The sequence below is a fragment of the Elephas maximus genome, chromosome 11 (genome assembly GCF_024166365.1).
Source record: "Elephas maximus indicus isolate mEleMax1 chromosome 11, mEleMax1 primary haplotype, whole genome shotgun sequence".
NCBI classification, from domain to species: domain Eukaryota; kingdom Metazoa; phylum Chordata; class Mammalia; order Proboscidea; family Elephantidae; genus Elephas; species Elephas maximus.
Genome location: NC_064829.1, coordinates 114,076,801 through 114,101,393, shown reverse-complemented (window position 1 = coordinate 114,101,393; position 24,593 = coordinate 114,076,801). Strand labels below are relative to the sequence as shown.

The window sequence follows — 24,593 nt, the reverse complement described above, 5'->3', positions numbered from 1 at the left end:
TTTACCACATACCTGTCAACCAATCCATCCATTTGGGCTTTTTTCTGATGTATTTTAAAGTAAGTTAAAGTGTTTTAAAGGAGCTACCGGTACTCTTTATGCCTTCAAATTTTCAGCATTTATTTCACTAGAGTTGAATGTTTACAGTTCTTTTGTTTTAGGTAAAATTTGCATACAGTGAAAAGTCACATCCTAACCATACATTTGCTGAGTTTTAACCAATGCATACATTTATGTGATCCAAATCTCTATTAAGATCATCTTTCCATCACTCCCCAAATTTCCTTATACTCACACCAGCTGTACCCCTAAAGGGAACAATGGGCCTGATATCTTCATACCTTGACTATTACATTGTCAAGTGTTGAAGACATGTATGTTCCGGGAGTGGCCTTAATTAAATCATCTGGTCTCTGTCCAGAGGTTGGTTACTAGAGTTGGGGGGAAAAAAAAATTCACTGCCCTCTTCTATAGAATAATGTTATGGTTTGAATTGTGTCTCCCAAAAATGTGTGTCAACTTGGCTAGGCTATGATTTCCAGTATTGTGTGATTGTCTACAATTTTGTGATCTGATCTGATTTTCCTTTGTGTTGTAAATCCTACCTCTATGATGTTAATGAGGCAAGATTAGAGGCAGTTATGTAAACGAGGCAGGACCCAATCTACAAGGTTAGGTTGTGTCTTAAATCAGTTTCTTTTGAGAAGTGAGCAGAGAGACATGGGGGACCTCCTACCACCAAGAAAGCAGCACCGGGAGCAGAGCCCGTCCTTTAGAACCAGGGTCCTTGCGCTGAGAAGCTCCTAAACCAGGGGAAGGTTGATGACAAGGACCATCCTCCAGAACCGACAGAGAGAGAAAGCCTTCCCCTGGAGCTGGCACCCTGAATTCGGACTTCTAGCCTCCTAGACTATGAGAGAATAAATTTCTCTTTGTAAAAGCCATCCATGTGTGGTATTTCTGTTATAGCTGCACTAGCTAAGACAAATATGAAGACCATAATCAACATGATCTATCCTGAAGATAACCTTCGTTCACCATCGTACACGGCATTGATGGGGCTTGGAGGCAATAAGGGGCTCTCATTGTTGACAGCCAGAGCCCCCCTGTTGGGAGAGAGGCATTGGCCTGGGCACGGAACTGGCCGTGTGGTTTAAGATCCTGTGTCAGCAGCGGCTTTCCCACCTGGTGAGATCACTCACCCTGGGGTGGTGTATCATGCAGGATGCTGTTTGCTGCAAGTAAAGGAAGACCAAATTCCAAACATCTTAAAAGGCAAGGGCCTTTATTATTTTACAAAACAACTAGACCCGCCAAGATAGGGGGTTCTACAGTGATTAATGCATTATCTGAATGGTATCTTCACGGACCCAGACTCTTGGTGTGTTGACAGCATGATCCCTCATGGAGGTAACGTGGCTGCCACTGTCTCAGGCATCACCTGTTACAGATGGAAAACATTACAACTCTGTAGGTCCCGTTGCTAAAATCTTACTTGGCCCCTTTCCTCCCATATTGGTTTTGTCCTTGATACCATCTAATGGGGTTTGAGGATTATAGGCTCTTCAGAGTGCCGGTCCAAGGAATTGCAGAAAGATAAGGAGAAAAATTCTGCACAGCTGCAGAAAGACAGACGCTCTTTAGCATCATAAAACTCTTCTTGCAAATGTTTTGAGTAGGCCATAGGAACTTCAGAGGTCATTACCAAGTTGTGTAAAAAGAAACATTAATCCTCCAAAACCTGTAATCCTGATTGAGTCTCTTACTTAATAATTTATTGCTTTGGGAATAATGCTTAAATTGTTCTGTGAATTCTGAAAGGAATAAATATTTGAGTTTTTTCTTTGTTAACCCAGAAGAAGGTTATTACCGTTCCTTTTTCTCCTGCATAAATGGAGGGGAAAACAAAATAAATGACTGTCATATTTCAGCTTTAAACAAAGACTTTGAGAGAGTCTACTTTCATTTCAATTAATGCCTCGTCACACTACCACCCTTTCTGCAGGAGGCAAATAAGGGGCTTTTTTTCCCCTACATTACTTTTTAAGAGCAAATCCATTTTCCCCAGAAGGCTCCTAATAACCACCCCCCAGCAGACTCCTCCTTACATCTTCACGGCCAGAGATGCATCAAAACCCCTCCCAGACCCAACCATTGACAAGGAGACTAAAGAACTACTACTGGCTCCAGGGCTGAGGTTACTCTTCTGGAAGATATAGAGAGAGGGAGGAGGAACAAGCACATAGAACCAGGCTCTACCAACAGAGAAGATGGAAGGAAAAGGCTTTTGTTTATTAATAACTCAGGTTCCCAGTTCCTGCTGCTGGCTGTGTGGCTGCTTTTGTAGTCACCCCACCTCTGGCCTGACACCTTGATTCTGCTCTTCTCCCTCAGCTTGAACCCAAACCACTCAGGCCTGTTAGAATAGGAACCTCCGGAAGGGGAAGTGACACCTGCCCACCTCTCTTAAGAGGAAGGTACCTAAGCTTGACTGCCTGCATGTATTTCAGGCTTGGTTATCAATCGGGCCTTCTATTGCAAATGACTAAAACCCAAACTAACTTGAACACAAACACTTCTTATAAAAGAGACGTACAGGAGGTGTGTGAACTGCAGGTATAGCTGGATCCAGGTGCTGAAAAATACCCTCATGACTGTGACTCTCTCCCTCTCTCACTTCTGCTTTCCTCAGTATCGATTTCATTTTCAGGCAGGTTCTCTCCTCGCAATGGCAAAGACGGCCCCCTGCCGCTCTAGCCTTACAGCCTACCATATAATTAACCACCAAAACCCACTGCCGTTGAGTTGATTCTGATTCATAATGAACCTATAGGACAGAGTAGAACTGCCCCATAGGGTTTCCAAGGAGCGGCTGCTGGATTTGAACTGCTGACCTTTTGGTTAGCAGCCGAGCTCCTAACCACTGTGCCACCAGGACTCCCTATAGTACCAATGAAAGGCCTGCAGCTCTCTCTCATTGGCCTTACTTGGATGTTATGCTTATTTCTCGTGCTGGAGAATGGGAACCAAACCACATAGACTGAGAGAAGGGAAGGGTGGCTCCCAAAGGAAAATGAGAAGCAGAAAAGGACGCCTGGCAGGCTACTATCTCTCTCTGTCTCTCTCTCTCAGACCGCTCCTGGGAACATCACTGTATTCCATTTTATCGTGAAGAACAGTTCACCTCCCTCAAGAACCATCTTCACACCTGCTACCCAGTTCATCAAGGGGCCCATCAGAGCTGAGCAACTGGGAAGGTTACACATATGAAAAAGAAATACACATATTGGAAAAATATTTCTTAAACAAGACAAAAAAATCAACTCAGATGGATTGATAAATTTGGCTATATGAAAATTAAGAATCTTTGTCATCAAAAACACCTTCAAGAAAGTGAGAAGACAAGTTACGAGTTGGAAGAATATATATGCTGTATGACTAACTGATAAAAGACAAATATATAGAATATTATATAAGGAACTTCTCAAATCAATAAGAAGAAGCACAAACAAACCCATTGAAAAATAGGCGAGGGGTATGAACAGGCAATTCACAGAACAGGAACCAGATCTGACTGGTAAACCTATGGAAGCATGTTCATTGTCACTAGTTGCCAGAGAAATATAAATCTTATCTAACGTCTTAGTTATCTAGTGTGCTATAACAGAAATAACCACAAGTGGATGGCTTTAACAAAGACAGATTTATTCTTTCACAGTCTACGAAGCTAGAAGTTGGAATTCAGGACACAAGCTCAAGGAGAAATCTTTCTCTCCCCTTCAGCTCTGGGGGAAGGTCCTTGTCATCCAGCTTCCCCTGGTCTAGGAGCTTCTCAGCACAGGGACCCTGGGTCCAAAGGATGTGCTACCCTCCTGGTTCTTCATTCTTGGTGGTGTGAGGTCCCCATGTCTCTTTGCTTGCTACTCTCTTTCATATCTCAAAAGAGATTGGCTTAAAACACATTCGTAGATTGAGTCCTGCCTCATGAACATAACTGTCACTAAGCCCAACTTAATTAACATCACCGAGGCAGGATTTACAAAGCATGGGAAAATCCCATCAGATGACAAAAAGGCCAATCACACAATACTGTGAATCATGGCCTAGCCAAACTGACACACATATTTTGGGGGACACAATTAAATCCAGAACATCTTATTTCACCTTATCTTGGCACCCGTCAGATAGGCCACGATGAAAGTGGTCAGCAATGCCAGTCTCTGTAAAGGACGTGGAGTGCAGACAATGTTGCCCCTGAGAATATACACTGTATAACAGCCTTAAAAACAGCTTGGCATTACTTCCTAAAGCTGAACATGTGTGCACTCCATGACCTGTAGTTCTACTTTTAGACACACACAATAGGAAACTCCCAGAAGCGATCCAAAACCAAAACAGGGGATGGATGAACTGTGTGGCATGTTCACCCAGAAGTCAAAATCAATCAACTACAGCAACCTGCACCAAAATGGACGAATTTTATCAGTGAAACACGAAGTGGAAGGGAAAGTTCCAGAGGTTATAGCAGCATGATTCTCTTTACATGCCTACGTAATTTATTTAATTTTTGTTACTGTTGTTGAGAACATACACAGCAGAGCGTACACCAACTCAACAATTTCTGCATGTGCTATTCAGCAACACTGATTCCATTCAAGTTGTGCAACCATCCTCACCTCTTTTCTGAGTTGTTGCTCCCCCATTAACGTAAACTCACTGCCCCCAAGTTTCTAACCTAATCTTTCAAATTGTTGTTGGCAATTTGATCCCATGTAGATGTAGATATATCTTAAAGGAGCACAGTGCTCGAGGCAGACACCCTTTACTCGTTAAGGTAAACTATTGTTTGGGTTTAAGAAGACTTCGGGGGATATTTTTGGTTTCAGGTTTAAAAACTATTTTAAGGCAGTAGTTTCAGGGATTCATCCCACCTCCATGGCTCCAGAAAACCTGGATTCCATGAGAATTATAAATTCTTTCCTACATTTCCCCCCTTTTGATCAGGATTCTTCTATATAATCTTTGATAAAAATGTTCACTAATGGTAGCTGGGCACCATCCAGTTCTGGTCTGATGGCAAAGGAGGCAACAGTTGTTCCTGAAGGCAATTAGCCACACATTGTATTTCCTCCTCCTATTCCAGACTCTCCTTCTTCCTCTGTCACTCCAGGCAAATAGAAACTAATTGTTTTACTTTGGATGGCTGCTTGCATTCTTGCAAGTTTGTAAGACCAGGTACTATGCAACAAACTAGGAGGTAGAACAGAAACACTAAACATGTTATTAGCCCAATTAACTAGAATGTCCTGTGAATTCATGACCCTAAATCTCCACACAAAGAAATCAAATTCCATGAAATAGTTGTTCGTATATAAACAGCCTCAGCAGCTGCTCTTTTTCCTTTCTTTTTCTCATTTCTAGAAGTACGCCTATTACACAACTTTGGCCAATTCAACATTTTACAAGTGTACGATTTATTGACAGCAATTATATTGATTGGCTTTGCAATCCTACCCTTAATCAATGCAGTTTTTCCATCACTGTAAACCGAGACTCAGTGCTCCATAGCAACAATCGCCCCCTTTTCCCCTCCTTCCCACCACCCCCCATAACTACTAATGAACTTTGGTCTCTATATGTTTCACTGTTCTTGCCTTTTTATGTAAGTGAGGTCATAAATATTTGCCCTTTTGTGATTGTCTGATTTCAGTCAGAATAATGTCTTCAAATCCCATCCATACTGTGGCATTTATCGAGACTTCATTTCTCCTACTGGCTGAGTAGTATTCCATTGCATGTGTGTACCACATTTTGTTTATCCATTCATCCATTGATGGGTATTTATGTTGTTTCCATCTTTTGTCTATTGTGAATAGTACTACAATAAATATTGATGTACGAGTCTCTGCTTTCAAGTCTGTTGGGTATATACCTAGGAGTGGAATTGCTGGGTCACGTGGTAGTCTATTTTTAGTTTGAGGAAATGCCACACTGTTTTCCACAACGGCTGTGCCATTTTGCACTCCCATAATCCTCTTTTATGAAGTTATAAACACCTACACACATATACTTTTTAGGAATCACAGATGTGCAATAAAACAATATACATATCAAGGAAAAATAAGTAGAAATTGCTTTCCTCTTTACACCACCGTGGGAGAAAAACATATAAACTTCTCTTTAGAAAGAAAACACCTCTTAATCCGTGTCTTAGTTTCCTGATGCTGTGTTAACAAAAATACCACAAGTGGGAGGCCTTAAAGAAGAGAAATGTATTGTCTCACAGTTTTAGAGGCTAGAAACCCAAATCGGGACATCAGCTCTAGAGGAGAGTTCCTCCTTGTTGATAGCCCTGGCATTCCTTGGCTTGTAGATGGGCTCACACATGGTCTCTTCCCACTGTGTGTCAGTCTCTGTGTCTGTTCTGCTCTCTATCATTGGACACCTCTCAGAAGGGATTAGGTTTAGGACCCACCCTACCCAGCTGGCCTCATTAACATAACAAAAGAACAACTGTACTTCCAAACAGAGTCATATCCACAGGTACAGGGTCAGGACTTCAGCATACCTTTTTGAGAGACACAAATCAATCCATAACACCCTGCCTCCTCACCTCATGGCCAAGTTGGGCTTCCTCACAGCATGGTGGTCTCAGGGCAGTCAACTTCTTACATGGCACCTGGCTTTCCTCAGAATGGGTGTTCCAACATGGAAGTTGCAAAGCTTCTCATGACCCAGTGTTTGAAGTCCCAAAATGTCACCTATTGGTTAAGGCAAGTCATTGAGGCTAGAGAGGAAAAGAATTAGCTCCGTCTCTTGATGTGAGGAGAAGCTTTTGTTCAGGGAGAAGGGGAATTAGTAGTGGTCATGCTCACAGGTGACTGATCGAGATGGGGTGGGCATGGTGTCTCTGGGATCTTCAAAAGTGGGATTTTATTTGGGGCTCTCAGCCTGGGGGTAGGAAGAAGAACACTGTTTCTTGGAGAGGGATACCATCCTTTTCACTCTCTCCTGGGTGCTTCTGGCCTAGCCCTGATCCTTCTCCTCCTCTTCCAGTAGATACACTCATGGACAAGCCATCCTGGCCCCCAGATGCCCATTTCCTCAGCATCGAGCCCTAAGCCTCTTCAGTGTCAATGTCACTTTCACTGCTCTCCAACCTCATTTCCCCTGAGCTGACTTCATGAGTCCACACCAGCCTCCTTTCTCTTCCCCTGACCACCAAGCTCCACCCCTCTTGTTGGCCCTTGCCCTCGCTCTTCCCCCTGAGATCATCCTTCCCATGACTTCTCATCACTCAGGTCTAGGTCTCAGCTCAAGGACCGTAATAGTCTGCCATCCATTCATTCCGCAAATATTTATTGACCCATTATGTGCCGGACCGTGTTCTAGGCACTAGGGACACAGCAGTAAGCAAGACCTTGCTACCGCAGAGGTGAAACTCTACCTGAGGAAACACAGAACATGTAAATAAACACATAAGACATATAAGTGTGTCCATAATAAACGTTACAACTAAAGGAAGGAGGCTCAGAAGTGGCTGGGGTAGAGGGATGCAATTTCAAAGAGGGAATCAGGGAAGGCCTCACTAAGAAGATTAACTTTGACCAGAGACCTGATGGAGGATACGGAGGGAGCCATGTGGATATACGAGGGAAGGGCATTCCAGGCAGAGGGAACAGCAAGTGCAAACGTCCTGTGGCAGAGGCATACTTGGTATGCCAGATGAATGGCAAGAAGGTTAGTGCATCTGGAGCAGAGTGAGGATCAGAGAGTGAGATGGCGTCAGAGGATAATGGGCGATGAGATCATGTAGGGCCCCAGCCCAGTTTGAATATCACCTCTCCAAGGGAGACTCCCTGACCCACAGGCTGACATTCCCTCTGCCGCCTGCTCTGTGTGACTGTATTTCTCTGTCTTTTTAATATCTAGGCCAGTGCCTCTTGCCAGAAAACTGGTGCTTCATTCATTCATTCCTTCATTCATTCAACAAGTAGGTTTTGAGCACATTGTGCTCATTCCTGTAGTTACTACTGGCGAGGAGACATGAGACACAAGAATCACATTCTAAAGAGGGAGGACATTGTAATCAAGTAAAATAATAGTAGAACAAGATAACTCCAGAGAGTGATACGAAGAGAAGAAAACAGAGTGATACACCAAAATCGTTCCCGATTTTGACTCATAGTCACCCTATAGAACAGAGTAGAACTGCCCCATAGAGTTTCCAAGGAGCACCTGGTGGATTTGAACTGCCAACCTTTTGGTTAGCAGCCGTAGCACTTAACCGCTAGGCCACTAGGGTTCCCAGTGGAGTGATAGGGACTACATTAACCTTGTGGTCCAAACCAAAAAAAAAAAAGAGAGAAAACCAAATCCCTTGCCGTTGAGTTGATTCCGACTCACAGCAACCCTATAAGACAGAGTACACCTGCCCCATAGGGTTTCCAAGGAGAGGCTGGTAGATTCAAACTACTGATCTTTTGGTTAGCAGCTGAGCTCTTAACCGCTGTGCCACCAGGGCTCCAGGGAAGGCCTTTTCAGAGGTGGAAATGTTGGAAGTAGAGCCCTGAGGAGCGGCAGTGTTCCAGGAGGAGACACGTGCAAGGGCAAAAGTCCTGAGGAAAAACGACATTTGATGTCTAAACACGGGGATGAGTGAATAAAAGAACAGATGCGTCCAGGCAGGGACTGTCTACAGAGCCCCATCTCCCTGCTCACAAGGAACGCATGAGCCCCCATGTGGTAAGAGGGGAGCTAGAGTTGAGAATGTAGACCTTGAGCGGGGAAGTGGAGAGTGCAGATGTCTCCAGAGAGGAGAAGAGGGGGAAGGAGGGTGTGGGCTCCCCGAGATCCAGCAGGAGGGGCTGACAATGGACCCCACCTAGGGGCCACATCCCACACCCCTCCCTTCCCCAACCCAAACCGTCCTCTCTCCCACCCCTCTCCCTCTCCCTCATCCACCTAGCTTCCTTTTTATCTTCCTCAAACGCATCAAGTTTGTTCCCACCTCAGAGCCTTTGTGCTTGTTACTGCTACCTGGAATATCCCGCCCCAAGAGCTTCGCGAAGCCAACTCCTTCTCAGCCCTCAGATTTCTGCCAAGGTGTCCCTCCTCAGAGCAGCCTTCCCTGACCACACCAACTGAACTAGCCCTCTCCCCTGAGTCCTGTCACCATCACACCACCCTGCTTTACTTCCTGTCTCTGAAACGTTTAATGTTTGTGGGTCGGTTGTGGTCACAGCTGTCACGTCAGTGCCCTGCATAAGGCCAAGGTCTTGAGACCCAGTACCTCAGAGCCTTCACCACCAGGGACCTAACTTGGGTCCCTGTCAGTTCTCCCATGGTCCTCTCTGTCCCTCGTTTTCTCCCTTTCTAGAATGAGCATAACAATAGACACAGTCTGTCATAGGTTGAATTGTGTCCCTCCAAAATGTGTGTCAACTTGGCTAGACCTTGATCCCCAGTATTGTGTGACTGTCCACCATTTTGTCATCTGATGTGATTTTCCTATGTGTTGTAAATCCTACCTCTATGATGTTAATGAGGCAGGAATAGAGGCAATTCTGTTAATGATATAACACTCAATCTACAAGATTAGGTTATGTTTTAAATCAACCTCTTTTGAGATATAAAAGGGAGAAGCCAGCAGAGAGACAGGGGGACCTCATACCACCAAGAAAGCAGCGCTGAGAGCAGAGCGTCCTTTGGACCTGGGTTCCTGCACTGAGAAGCTCCTAAACCAGGTTCTCCCCAAAGAACCCACAGAGAAAGAAAGCCTTCCCCTTGAGCTGCACCCTGAATTTGGACTTCTCTCCTCCTAGACTGTGAGAGAATAAACTTCTGTTTGTTAAAGCCATCCACTTGTGGTATTTCTGTTACAGCAGCACTAGATAACTAAGACGCAGTCTCTGAAGACAACAAATTTAAAGCACATGGAGCAGTGACGCGGTCAGAGTAGGTGTTCCATTATTTTAAAAAAAAAAAACACGAAGCCATCGAGTCAATTCTGACTCACAGCAACCTTATAGGCAGAGTAGAACGGCCCCTTAGGGTTTCCAAGAAGTGCCTGGTGGATTCGAACTGCTGACCTTTTGGTTAGCAGCCAAACTCTTGACCACTGACTTGTCATTATCACCCCCGAGTTGTTGTAAATGTCTCTCGGAGGGAGTTGGGTGCAGCAGTTACCAGCTTGGACTCTCCAGTGTACGGATTCCAGTCATGACTGTGGCTTCATGGCTGTGAGACCCTGTCCAAGTGGCCTGCCTGCTCTGGGGTGCAGTTCCTCCCTCCATAAAATGGGGCTCATTGCAGCACCTGCAGTCCCCTCTGCTCCCCCAGCCCCCTACACACACACACACACACACACACACACACAGAGCACAGTGGTACAGGTTTAATGAACTTATACAGAAAAAGTGTCTTGTGCAGGGCTCCAGGCGGCAAATGGAACGTGACATATGATGCAATCAGTACAGCCAACTGCAACCCACAAAAGGGTTTCCTGGCAGGACACGTGACCTCACTGAAGGCCTAAGTCTGGTTTCACCTACAATCCTCCCACCTCTCCCACCTCAGCTTTCAAGGATCAGCTACGGGTGGGCTGTCCTTTAATGCAGGAGGATAGGGACAATGAACATCGTCACCAGGATGCTCCCTGTCCTGTCCATGCTGTCACCAGGTGAGGGCAGCTGGGTGGAAATGTTCCCACAGCTCTGGGCTGGGCACCCTCACCCAGAGTAGTTTGGGCTTTGGGTGGGCAGGCCAAAACAGGAAGTTCCTGGGCTTCCAAGCCCGACCTCTCTAGGAATCCTTTCCCCAGATTTGGGAGCTCAGTGGTCTTAACCCTTTAGGTCCCTGGGGATGGGAGACAGGGACTTGGGAAAGCCAAAGTTTGTTTTTAGACTTTGGAATACTTTTTTTTTTACACAAACTTGTAACGTGTACAACCAAAAAAATACGAAGTCTGATGTAGTGTTCCTGCTTTAAAAAATTTTTTTTCCATATAAGGACATAGAATACAGGGCAAAGCTACTAAACTAAATAGAATTGCTGTTAATAACAGTGGCTTTCAAATGTTTTTTGACTGAAAGAACATGATTTTTTTTACATTACAGGACAGGACGCGCACACGCACTCACAAAAGTTGCCCAAAACACTACTTAATGATTGCCTAAGATGAGCTCTGATACAGTGACATTTTCTCTTCTCTTCTACTTGATTTCATTTTTTAAAAACATGTTGGTCAGGATGTTCTAAAATGATCTCATGAACCACTAATGAGTCTACTCACAGTTTGCAAAGCTCTAACTTACATGCAGGAAAACTCAAACCAAACCTATTGCCATGGAGTTGATTCTGACTCACAGTGACCCTATAGGACAGAGTAGAACTGCCCCATGGGGTTTCCAAGGAGCAGCTGGTGGATTCGAACTGCTGACCTTTTGGTTACCATCCCTAGTTCTTAACCACTGCACCACCAGGGCTCCAACATGCAAGGGAGGATGTCTTAACACTAGGGAAAAGTGGGAAGGTTACATCCATAAAATATTTCTTTAAACTGAATACATTTTCTTGATGAAAACCCACACTTCTGCTTAAAAAAAAAGAAAAAAAAAATCCCCCTGGAGAGGATGAAGAGTTTGTCACGAGCCAGCATAGGTAGGGGAAGCTCTGCTTTGTGGGACTAATTTTATTCATTCATTCAACAAATCTGTGCTAGGTGCTGGGGACTCAGCATCAGTGGTGTGCTGGAGCCAACTTATACCAGCTCACGAGAATCATTTGCCAAAATTTTCAGGAATTTTATCAGCTGCTTGAAATCCCATTAGCTAAAAAAAAAAAAAAAAGAAAAACTAACCCATTGCCATCAAGTTGATTCCGACTCATAGCGACCCTATAGAACAGAGTAGAACTGCCCCATAGAGTTTTCAAGGAGCACTGGGCGGATTTGAACTGCCAACCTTTTGGTTAGCAAACATAGCTCTTAGCCACTACACCACCAGGGTTTCCTAAGATCACATTGGTAGCTTCAAAGTGGCCATGGTGAGAGATTTATATCACAGAAATCAGCAAACTCTACCAATCAGCCCACTCCCTCCCCCCAGCTGGTTGTTGAACACTGATCAGCACATTACACAATTACAAATATAAACGTAATCATGATAAATACTATGAAGGAAAAGTATAGGGATCCATGAGAGCGTATATTATAGGGGGCTCCAAGAAGATTTCCTTGGAGATATGAAATTTGAGCAGAGGCTTGAAGGATGAGAGGACTTAATTGGAATAAGGAATGTGGGAAGGGTATTTCAGGCAGAAGGAATAGCATGTGCAATGGCCTTGTGCCAAAAGACAGAATGATGAGTCTCAGCGATTTAGCTGGATAGACAGAAAGTGGGAGCAGGACGAGAGGTGGAGAGAATGGGCTGGAGATGTAGACATTCAGGCCAAGGAGGACCTGTACGCTGGGTGAGGGGGTGCTTTTTATCCTAAGAACAATCAACACAAGGCTGCTTGCATGTTGCATGGGAGATGTTCTTGTGAATGTCCTTTCCATACCGTATTCCATCAGATTCTGTGAACTAGATGTATGATGCAGCATTTTACCACCTCCTTCACTGCTGCAGGGGAGCGAGAATATCTCCATTTCTAATGACGAACACTGGAAGGTTAGCAGTAAGCATAATAAACAAAAAGCAAACCTGGAGAGGTTAAGATTTTACTTGCACAATGGAGAAAGGGCTGAGTTTGAAGTACTACTGAATCCGTGGTGACTTTACCATTTTCTATTCCTCTTGTATCCCCTGACTTGAGTTCAACACAGCCAAAAACCTGGAAGTGATGTCTGTGGTGCAGACAGAGAGACATCTAGGAGAAGCTTGGCTGAAGGAGCAGAAAAGGGAGCTTCTGAAGCTCAGACAAGGCAAGGAAAATCCCCAAGTCTTTGTGTTTCTTTCTTTTTTCTCTGTTCTCTTTCAGGCAACCCCTTAGCGGCAGCCATGGCAGCAACAGCAGCTGACTACAAGAGCCTGTGGGAGTCAAAACTATAAGGGAGGGGGACTTTCCTCTTCATTTAGTGGAATCCCAGCTCTAAGAGGGTAGGACCAAACCCCATTGCTTTCCCCCCTTCCCTCTCCTCTCATCCATTCGTCCTAGACCTAGCACAATCAAGGAAGTGAGCAGTTTCTGGCCAGAATACAAAAAAGGGGAGCTCATGAAACTAGAAAGTGCCAAGAAGATAGTGAAGAGGGAGGGGCTTAGGAACATCTCTCCATAAAGTTATTTATGATCTCTTGAGCTCATCTGGCCCTAATTAGCCTACTGAACACTTTGAGAACTGAGCTAGTGGTTAGATTTCTGCCTAGGTATCAAACTGTCCATGGGGTGGCACATATGTGGACAGATACAACAGCACTACAAAGTCTTCAAAAACTAAACTGACATTGGAACCACAGATCACAGACGGCAGGTTGGAACTTGTAACCTGGACCTACCCAGGTGAACTGGCGGCTAAAACAAAAATTTCAGCATTCTTCATAGGTTTTAAACAAGACAAGGAGTACCATAAAATAATATTCAAAGTGTCCAGGATGCAATTCAAAATTACTTGTATATGAAGAAGCCTGAAAATCTTAATTCTCATGGGGAAAGAAAATCAATAGATGCCATCAAAATGACACAATTGTTGAAATTATGTGAAAAATAATTTAAATCAACTATTATAAAAGTGCCCGCATGCGTCTGTCAGTTTGTCGTACTGTGGGGGCTTATGTGTTGCTGTGATGCTGGAAGCTATGCCACCAGTATTCAGATACCAGCAGGGTCACCCATGGAGGACAGGTTTCAGCTGAGCTTCCAGACTAAGACAGACTAGGAAGAAGGACCTGGCAGTCTACTTCTGAAAAGCATTAGCCAGTGAAAACCTTATGAATAGCAGCGGAACATTGTCCTATATAGCTCTGGAAGATGAGCCCCCCAGGTTGGAAGGCACTCAAAAGATGACTGGGGAAGAGCTGCCTCCTCAAAGTAGAGTCGACCTTAATGATGTGGATGGAGTAAAGCTTCTGGGACCTTCATTTGCTGATGTGGCACGACTCAAAATGAGAAGAAACAGCTGCAAACATGCATTAATAATCGGAACCTGGAATGTACGAAGTATGAATCTAGGAAAATTGGAAATCGTCAAAAATGAAATGGAACACATAAACATTGATATTCTAGGCATTAGTGAGCTGAAATGGATTGGTATTGGCCATTTTGAATCAAACAATCATATAGCCTACTATGCTGGGAATGACAACTTGAAGAGGAATGGTGTTGTACTCATTGTCAAAAAGAACGTTTCAAGATCTATCCTGAAGTACAACGCTGTCAGTGATAGGATAATATCCACACGCCTACAAGGAAGACCAGTTAATATGGCTATTATTCAAATTTATGCACCAACCACTAGGGCCAAAGATGAAGAAATAGAAGATTTTTATCAGCTGCTGTAGTCTGAAATTGATCGAACATGCAATCAAGATGCATTGATAATTACTGGCGGTTGGAATGTGAAAACTGGAAACAAAGAAGAAGGACCAGTAGTTGGAAAATATGGCCTTGGTGATAGAAACAATTCCAGAGATCGAATGATAGAATTTTGCAAGACCAATGACTTCTTCATTGCAGATACCTTCTTTCACGAACATAAATGGCAACTATAAAAAAAAAAAAAAAAATTTATACACATGGACCTCTCCAGATGGAACACACAGAAATGAAATTGACTACATATGTGGAAAGAGACGATGGAAAAGCTCAATATCATCAGTCAGAACAAGGCCAGGGGCCAACTGTGGAACAGACCATCAATTGCTCATATGCAAGTTCAAGCGGAAACTGAAGAAAATCAGAGCAAGTCCACGAGAGCCAAAATATGACCTTGAGTATATCCCACCTGAATTTAGAGATCATCTGAAGAATAGATTTGACGCATTGAACACTACTGACCAAAGACCAGATGAGTTGTTGAATGACATCAAGGACATCATCCATGAAGAAAGCAAGAGGTCATTGAAAAGACAGGAAAGAAAGAAAAGGCCAAGGTGGATGTCAGAGGAGACTCTGAAACTTGCTCTTGAGCATCGAGCAGCTAAAGCAAAAGGAAGAATTCATGAAGTAAAACAACTGAACAGAAGATTTCAAAGGGCCTCTCGAGAAGACAAAGTAAAGTATTATAATGACATGTGCAAAGAGCTGGAGATGGAAAACCAAAAGGGAAGGACAAGCTCGGCGTTTCTCAAGCTAAAAGAACTGAAGAAAAAATTCAAGCCTCGAGTTGCAATAGTGAAGGATTCCATGGGGAAAATATTAAATGATGCACGAAGCATCAAAAGAAGATGGAAGGAATACACAGAGTCATTATATCAAAAAGAATTAGTCAATATTGAACCATCTCAAGAGGTGGCATATGATCAGAAACCGATGGTACTGAAGGAAGAAGTCCAAGCTGCTCTGAAGGCATTGGTGAAAAACAAGGTTCCAGGAATTGATGGAATATCAATTGAGATGTTTCAACAAACAGATGCAGTGCTGGGGGTGCTCACTCGTCTGTGCCAAGAAATATGGAAGACAGCTTCCTGGCCAACTGTTTGGAAGAGATCCATATTTATGCCTATTTGCAAGAAAGGTGATCCAACCGAATATGGAAATTATAGAACAATATCATTAATATCACACGCAAGTGAAATTCTGCTGAAGATCATTCAAAAACGGCTGCAGCAGTATATCGACAGGGAACTGCCAGAAATTCAGGCTGGTTTCAGAAGTGGACATGGAACCAGGGATATCATTGCTGATGTCAGATGGATCCTGGCTGAAAGCAGAGAATACCAGAAGGATGTTTACCTGTGTTTTTTTGACTATGCAAAACCATTTGTGTGGATCATAACACACTATGGATAACACTGTGAAGAATGGGAATTCCAGAACACTTAATTGTGGTAATGAGGAACCTTTATATAGATCAAGAGGCAGTTGTTCGGACAGAACAAGGGGATACTGATTGGTTTAAAGTCAGGAAAGGTGTACATCAGGGTTGTATTCTTTCACCATACCTATTTAATCTGTATGCTGAGCAAATAATATGAGAAGCTGGACTATATGAAGAAGAACGAGGCATCAGGATTGGAGGAAGACTCATTAACAACCTGTGTTATGTAGATGACACAACCTTGCTTGCTGAAAATGAAGAGGACTTGAAGCACTTACTAATGAAGATCAAAGACCACAGCCTTTAGTATGGATTACACCTCAACATAAAGAAAATAAAAATCCTCACAACTGGACTGATGAGCAACATCATGATAAATGGAGAAAAGATTGAAGTTGTCAAGGAATTCCTTTTACTTGGATCCACAATCAACAGCCGTGGAAGCAGCAGTCAAGAAATCAAAAGATGCATTGCATTGGGCAAATCTGCTGCAAAAAACCTCGTCAAAGTGTTGAGAGCAAAGATGTCACCCTGAATACTAAGGTGTGCCTGATCCAAGCTATGGTATTTTCAATCGCATCATATGCATGTGAAAGCTGGACAATGAATAAGGAAGACTGAAGAAGAGTTGACCCCTTTGAATTGTGGTGTTGGTGAAGAATATTGAATATACCACGGACTGCCAAAAGAATGAACAAATCTATCTTGGAAGAAGTACAACTAGAATGCTCCTTAGAAGCAAGGATGGCGAGACTGCGTCTTACATACTTTGAACATGTTGTCAGGAGGGATCAGTCCCTGAAGAAGGACACCATGCTTGGCAGAGTACAGGGTCAGAGGAAAAGAGGAAGACCCTCAATGAGGTGGATTGACACAGTGGCTGCAACAATGAGTTCAAGCATAACAACAATTGTAAGGATGGCGCAGGACCGGGCAGTGTTTCGTTCTGTTGTGCATAGGGTCTCTGTGAGTTGGAACCAAGTGGACAGCACCTGACAACAACAAAAACAACATTATAAAAGTGCTCAAAAAGAAATCGTGAACACTGTTTAAACAAATATTAAAATATAAAGTATCATCAAAGAAATAGAAAATATCAAGAAGAATCAAATGGAAATTTTAAAACTGGAATAAATACAACAACCAAAATATAAAGTCACTAGATGGACTCAATAGCAGAATGGAGATGAGAGAAAAAACTCAGTGAACTTAAAGATAGACTGATAGAAATTATTCAACCTCAACAGCAGAGAGAAAAAAGAATTTTAAAAATGAGCAGAGTCTCAGGAATCTCTGGGACGACAACAAAAGGTCCAACATTTGTATCACTGGAATCCCAGAAGGAAAGGAGAAAATGCAGTGCTGAAAAATTATGTGAAGAAATAATGGCTGAAAACTTCCCAAGATTAACGAACTACATAAACTTACAGATTCAAGAAGCTAAGTGAACCCAAGAAATCTATGCACAGACAAGTCATAATCAAACTTCTGAAAACTAACTGCAAAGAAGAAATCTTGAAAGAAGACAAAGAAAAACAATGCATTATCTATAGGTGAACAACAATTCAAATGATTTAACATTTCTCATCAGAAACCACTGAGGCCAGAATGAAGTGGTCCAATATCTTTAAAGTGGTGGGGGAAGAAAAGAATTGTCAACCCAGATTCCTAATATCCAGTGAAGATATTTTTCAGAATGAAGATGAACTAAAGGCATTTTAAGATGAAGTAAAACTAAGAAAACTCGTAGACAGAGGAACTGCTCTATAAGAATTGCTAGAGGAAGTTGTTCAGACAGAAGAGAAATTATATCAGAAGGAAACTTAGAATATCAGGAATGAAGGAGTAGCAACAGAGATGGTAACTATCTGGGTAAATATAATAGACCATTTAGACTATGCACCTCTGTAATCCTCTAAAATCTGTTTGACAACTAAGATTTTTAAAAATTTCATTGCCTGATGGAGTTTTCAACAATGTAGATGTAATATGTTACAAATATAGCTCAAAGTGGGGAGAGTAAAGGGACCTATTATAAGGCTTCTATATTTCCAATGAAGTAGTAAATAGTGTTTCTAAATAGACAGTGAAAAGATCAGTATACACTTTGTAATCCTTAGAGCTACCACTAAAAAAAAAAAATACCACTAGATATGGTCAAAATCATGATAACTTAAAATGGAATACTAAACAATTTTCAAATAAGTCAACTGAAGTCAGAAAAGGGGAAAGAGGAACAAAAAACAGTGAGAACAAATAGAAAAGAAATAATAAAATGGTAGACCTAATCCAAAGGTATTAACAATTACATTAAGTGTAAATGATCTAAATACACCAATTAAAAGACAGATACTATCATAATGGACCAAAAAACATGTCTCAACTATATGCTGTCTACAAAAACTCCTTCAAATTTAATGATATAGGTAGATTAAAAGTAAAATAGTGGGTAAAGAAATACCATGAAAACCTTGATCACAAAAAAGCTGGAGTGACTATATTAATATGAGACAAGGTAGACTTCAGGGCAAAAAATAAATAAAAACTACCAGGAGTAAAGAGGAACATTACATATTGATAAAAGGATCAAATACCAAGAAGAAATTATAATTGTAAGTGTGTATGAACCTAACAACAGAGCTTCAAAATACAGAAAGCCAAAACTGACAGGACTGAAATGAGAACAGATAATCCCACAATTGTAATTGGAGACTTCAAGACTTCCCTCTCAGAAATAAATCAAAATAGTAGAAAATTTAATAACCAAGCATATCAAAGTATTGAAAATATCATCAACCAAATGGGTTGACTCAACATTTATGGAACATTCCACCCAACAGCGGAACAAACATTTTTTTAAGTGTCCATGGAATATTCACCACGATAGACCATATCAGGAGTCATAAAACAAATCTTAACAAATTTAAAAGAATTGAAATCATTCAAATCATTATCTTTGACCATATTGGAATTAAACTAGAAATCAGAAATAGAAAGATAACAGGAAATCTTCAGTCACTAGGAATTTAACCAGTCAGTGTACATTCATGGGTCAGACAAGTCTCAAAGGAAATTAGAAAATAATTTGAATTGGAAAAAAAATAACAAACATCAACATTTGTGGAGTGCAGCTAAAGAAGTGCTTAGATGGAAACTTATAGCATTAAATTATTATATTAGAAAAGAGGAAAGTCTCAAATCAGTAATCTAAGCCTCCACCTACAGAAACTAGAAAAGAAAGAACAAAATAAACCCAAATCCAGAACAAGGAAAGAAATAATAAAAATAAGAGCATAAATCAATGAAACTGAGAACAGAAAAGCAATAGAGAAAATCAATTAAACAAAAAGCTGGTCTTTGAAAAATCAATAAAATTGATAGGATTCTAGAAAGATTGAGGAGAGAGAGAGAGAAGACAGAGACAGTAAAAAATTACCAGTATCAGGTAGGAAAGAAGCGATATTACTACAGATCTCACGGATACTAAAAGGATGATAATGGAATACTAGAAACAACTTTACATACATATATTCGACAACTTATATGAAATAGATCAATTCTTCAAAACCCACCAACTACTAAAACTTACCCAAGATGAAATAGCCTGAATAGTTCTGTAGATATTAAATTCATTGCATTTGTAGGTAACAACCAACCAAAAATTAAATCTCCAGATCCAGGTGGTTTCACTGGAGAGTCCTATAAAAGGTTTAAAGAAGAAATATCATCCAACTTTTCATAATTTCTTACAGAAAATAGGAGAGGTAGAAGCACCTCCTAACTCATTCTATGAGACTAGCATTACTCTGATAATAAAACCAAAGACATACCAAAAAAAAAAAATTTCATAACAATATCCTTCATTAGTATACATACAAAAATCCTCAACAAATATTTGTAAATTGTTAGAGCAATATAGATGAATAATAACAAACTATGACCAAGAGGGGTTTATTCCAAGAATGCGAGTGTAGTTTTATATTTGAAAATTAATCAATGTAACCTAAGATATTAACAGTCTAAATAAGACTGTAAATTCATATAACCATATAAATATATGCAGAAAATATATACACAAAACATCTGTACATAATTAAAAAGGAAAACTTAGAACTAGAAAACTTTCTCAATCTGATGAAAGACATTTACAAAAATATTAAAGTTAATATCAAACTTAATAATGAAAAATAAGTGCTTTTTCCCTTAAGACTGGGAACCAGACAAGAATGTCCACTATCACCATCTCTATTCAATATCATACTGGAAGTCTTAGTCAGTGTATTAAAGCAGAAAAGGAAATAAAAGGCATACAGATTGGAAAGGAAGAAACAAAATTGTCCCTATTGCCATGTGACATTATTCTCTATGTAGAAAACCTCAAGAAATTACAAAAAAAAACTCCTGTAAGTAATAAATGAGTTTTGCAAAGTTGTAGGAAACAAGGCCAACACACAAAAAGCACCCATATTGCTATATATTTGCAATCAGCAATTGGAAACTGAAATCAAAGAACATGAAAATACCATTTACAATCACCCCAAATAAAATTAAATATTTATGTACAAATATAATAAAACATATATACAAGTTCTTTATGCTGAAAACTATAAATGTTTGTGTACAGGTATTTGCGTGGACTTAAGTTTTCATTTCTCTGAGATACACGCCTAAGGGAGAAACGGTTGGTTGTATGGTAAGATACGCTTAGTTTTACAAGAAACTAACAAACTATTCTCCAGATGGAGTAAAATTGCTCGGAACTACACACACACACACACAACTGCATGTGGAAACCGGTAACATCAAAATAAGGCCTGTGGTTTAGTTAACCGTATTGCGTTAACATCTGCTTCCTGATTTTGATGTTACACTATGATTATGCAAGATGTTACCATTGATGGAAACTGGGTAATGAGTGCACAGGACTCTCTGTACAATTTTTGTAACTTCCTGTGAATCTATAATTATTTCCAAATGATTATGTATTTTTTAGTTAAAACATAAAAAAAGAAAATTAAAAACTTAATGGTGAAAGACCTTGTTAAGAATATAAAAAGACAAGTTACACAGTGGACAAAAATATTTGAAAATCACTTATTTGACAAAAGACTTGTATCCAGAATATATAAAGGAGTCTCAAAACTGAACAATTAGAAAAAAAATGGATTAAAAAAAAAAAAACCTTAGACAAACCACCAAAGAGGTTATATAGATAAAAGCACATGAACAGATGTTCAACATCATTAACTATTAGGAAAAGTGAATTAAAACCACAATTTTATACCATTACACACCTATTAAAAAAAAAAAAAGCAACAATACCAAGAGGATGTGAAACAACTGCAACTCTCATATGTTGCTGGTAGGAATGCAGAATGACATGGTCACTTTGGAAAATGACTTGAAAGTTTCTTGTAAAGTTAAATATACACTTACCATATGACCTAGCTCCTGAGTATTTACCCTAGAGAAATGAAAGCTTACGTTTAAACCCAGCGTTCAGATAGGAAAGATAAAAAACCAAATGGAAATTTTGGAGTTGAAAATTACAATAACAGAAATGAAATACTCACTAGAGGGACCTGACAGTACATATGAATTGGCAGAGAAAGATTTAGTGACTTTGAGGATAGATCAATAGAGATTATGTTACCCAAAGTACAGAGAGGAAAAAGAATGAAGAAAAATGAACAGAGTCTCAGAGAAATATGGAACACCATTAAGTGCACCAACATATGTCTAATAGGAGTAGCAGGAGAGGAGAAAGAGGGAAACAAGGACACAAAAAAATTCAAAGAAATAATGGCTGAACATTTTCAAAACTGAAAAGTGTTAATCTACACATCCAAGAAGCTCAGTGAACTCCAAGTTGTATAAAGGCAAAGAGGTCTACAGACACAGCACAGTAAAAATGCTGAAAGTTAAAGACAAGGAGAAAGTCTTAAAAGCAGCAAGAAAAAAATGACCTGTCACTTCCAAAAGAACTCCAATAAAATTAATAGCTGACTTCTCGTTAGAAACAATGGAAGCCAGAAAGCAGTGGGATGACATATACAAAGTGCTCAGAGAAAAAAACTCTCACCCAAAAATTCTATATCTAGTCAAAACATCTTTCGAAATGAAAGCAAAATAAAGACATTTCCAGGTAAAAACAGAGAAAATTTATTGCTAAGAGACCTGTCTTACAAGAAACACTAAAGGGAGTTTTTCAGGCTGAAAACAATAATTTGAACTCACATGAAGAAAACAAAGCACTGGTAAAGGTAATTATGTAATTATAAAAAAAAAAAAAGAAAAAAAAATTTTAAGACTGTGTAAATTCGTATTTCTTCTTTTTCTCTTAACTAACTTAAAAAGCAATTGAATAAAACAGTATTACACAATGTATTGTTGCATCTATAACATACAGAAATGTAATATATTCATCAAAAATAGCACAAAGGAAGTGGATGTAAGCAAAGATCTATTGGGCTAAAGAAATGGCTCCAGATGGTAACCCAAATGCACAGGAAAAAATGAACCAGAAATGATAAATAAGAAGGTTACTATAATAAAAACTAAAATATGTACTTGATGTCTTTTCTTCTCTCAGCTTCTTTAAAAGATGTACAATTACATAAAGTAATAATTATAACAATATATTATTGAGTTTGTAACATTTACACATGCAATATGTATAACAATAATATAAAACGTGGGAAAAGGAATACAGCTTTATAAGAGCTATATATCACTGGAATTTAGTGTTAATGTGAAGCTGATTCTGATACGTTAAGATGTATATCATAAGGCCTACAATAATCTCTAATGAAATAACTCAAATAAATAGTGAAAATCATTAAGGAAATTAAAACGCTACATTGTTTTGTTGTGGTTGTTAGGTGCTGTCGGGTCAGTCCCAACTCACAGAGATCCTGTGTACAACAAAACAAAACACTGCCCGATCCTGCACCATCCTCACAATCGTTGCTATGCTTGGGCTCATTGTTGCAGTCACTGTGTCAATCCCCCTCATTAGGGTCGTCCTTTTTTTTTTGCTGACCCTCTACTTTAGGAATTGAATCCTCAATTTTCTCATCTTTGGCATTAGTGGTTGGTGCATAAATTTGAATAATAATCATATTAATTGGTCTTCCTTGTAGGCGTATGGATATTTTCCTATCAAGGAAAGCGTTGTACTTCAAGATAGATCTTGAAATATTCTATTTGACAATGACTGCAACACCATGAAGAATATTCAATTAATGCAAAAGAAAGCAGTAGAGAAGGAATAGAGGAACAAAAAGAACACAAGAGACATAGAAAATGAAAAGTAAAATGACAGACATAAATTTAACTGTGTGAATAACATTAAATATGAGTGGGTTGAACAATCAAATCCAAAGACAGATGTTGTCAGACTGGACAAAAAAAAAACAAGATTTAGGTATATTCTGTCTACAGGAGACACACTTTAGATTCATAGATACAAATAGATATAAAATACAGGGATGAAAATTATCTTGCAAACAGCAGCCATGAGAAAGTTAGAGCAGCTATAAAACCAAAAAAAAAAAAAAAAAAAACCCAGACCCATTGCTGTCAAGTCAGTTCTGACTCACAGCGACCCTACAGGACAGAGTACAACTGCCCATAAGGTTTCCAAGGAGTGCCTGGTGGATTGGAACTGCCAGCCTTTTGGTTAGCAGCTGAACTTTTAACCATTATGCCACCAGGGTTTTCTAGAGTGGCTATACTGATTTTAAACAAAACAGACTTTGAAAAAAATAAACAAACAAAAATGCTACTAAAGATTTGTTGCTGTTGTTAGGTGCTGTCGCCTCAGTTCCCACTCATAGTGACCCTGTGTACAACGAAATGAAACGTTACCTGGCCTCGCACCATCCTCACAATCATTGCTATTTTGGAGCCCATTGTTGCAGCCACTGTGTCCACCCATCTTCTTGAGAGCCTTCCTCTTTTTAGCTGACTTTCTTGTTTACCAAGCATGATGTCCTTCTCCAGGGACTAGTCCCTCCTGATAGTACATCCAAAGTAGGTGGGGCACCACATGATCTTATCAATTGATGCAGAAAAGGCATTTGACAAAGTCCAACACCCGTTTATGATAAAAACTCTCAGCAAAATAGGAATTGAAGGAAAATTCCTCAACATAATAAAGGGCATCTATGCAAAGCCAACAGCCAACATCACTCTAAATGGAGAGAGCCTGAAAGCATTTCCCTTGAGAACAGGAACCAGACAAGGATGCCCTTTATCACCGCTCTTATTCAACATTGTGCTAGAAGTCCTAGCCAGAGCAAGTAGGCTAGACAAAGAAATAAAGGGCACCCAGATTGGCAAGGAGGAAGTAAAATTATCTCTATTCGCAGATGACATGATCTTATATGCAGAAAACCCCAAGGAATCCTCCAGAAAACTACTGAAAGTAATAGAAGAGTTTGGCAGAGTCTCAGGTTATAAGATAAACATACAAAAATCACTTGGATTCCTCTACATCAACAAAGTAGGTAGGGCAAAGTTTTGCCATCCTTGCTTCTAAGGACCATTCTATCTGTACTTCTTCCAAGACAGATTTGTTTGTTCTTCTGGCAGTCCATGGTATATTCAATATTCT

The 24,593-nt window shown here is 40.3% G+C and overlaps 1 long non-coding RNA gene across 1 annotated transcript; it reads right to left on the bottom strand.

The window, feature by feature from the left end:
- Positions 1 to 1,355: 1,355 nt before the first annotated feature.
- On the bottom strand, positions 1,356 to 23,927 carry LOC126085502 (uncharacterized). The gene is made up of 3 exons (XR_007519289.1): positions 23,846 to 23,927; positions 6,614 to 6,761; positions 1,356 to 1,441 (listed from the first exon to the last, which is right to left on the bottom strand). It is a non-coding gene; the product is annotated as an uncharacterized LOC126085502 (long non-coding RNA).
- Positions 23,928 to 24,593: the final 666 nt, after the last annotated feature.